The sequence below is a fragment of the Callospermophilus lateralis genome, unplaced genomic scaffold, assembly GCF_048772815.1.
Source record: "Callospermophilus lateralis isolate mCalLat2 unplaced genomic scaffold, mCalLat2.hap1 Scaffold_194, whole genome shotgun sequence".
NCBI classification, from domain to species: domain Eukaryota; kingdom Metazoa; phylum Chordata; class Mammalia; order Rodentia; family Sciuridae; genus Callospermophilus; species Callospermophilus lateralis.
In genome coordinates, this window is record NW_027512953.1 from 1376352 (window position 1) to 1377299 (window position 948).

Genomic DNA, 948 nt, shown 5'->3' on the forward strand with positions numbered 1-948 from the left:
GCAAGAAATTCATTTGTGGTGATTTTGTTCTCTCCAGGTTCCTCAAGCTGACATTGTCTATTCTATCTATATAACTTGTGGAATAGGCCTATAAGTTTCTTAAAATATATTTCATTTGTTTCAAATAGTCAGATGATATAATGTGTAGGAAAACATTGTATGTAAGCTTCAATCAAAATAAAGCAAATAAAGCAATTTTCAGAAATGAGCTAATATTCACTAACTCCAAGATTGAAAGATTTGTCAAAAATTGGGAAGTTATTGGCCTGGAGTAGTAGTATCTTTCCTTATTCATATTCTCTCCTTTTTACCCATCTTTGTATCCTCTATCCTACCTCATTTCTGTTAAAAGTATCTGACTACCTACAATATTTCAAGGTTATCCTGTTCTCTCAGGGGCTAGCAGATTTTGCTTAAAACTAAGAACCTACAGAAGTCTGTCAGGGTTTACATTGTGAAATATGTGTTTGTAAATGATCACAGTGGCTGCTTTATGTGAAATAGTTTGAGGAGGAAAAAGAAAAGAAGTCAGAGACCTATCTGAGAGGTTTTCCTTAGCATCGAACAAAAGTCATCTATTGTTTTAGTCAGCTTTAATGTTGCTGTGAACAAATGACCTGACAAGAACAAAGTAGAAAAGGAAAACTATTTTGGGTAAGAGTTTCAGAGGCTCAGTTCATGGTCCTGATTAGATAGCTCTGGGTCTCAGATGAGAAAGAACACCATGATGAAAGGCCATGGTGGAGAAAAGCTGCTTAGGGAATGGGACCAACAAACAGAAATCTCTGCTTACCAGGGACAAAACATGAACCCCCAAGGGATGCCCCAGGGACCTAATTTCTCCAGTCACACCCTATCTTCCTGCAGTCACCACCCAATTAATTTTCATTGGTGAATTAATCTACAAATTAGGTTATACCTCTCATTTAAATCATTTCACCTCTGAAA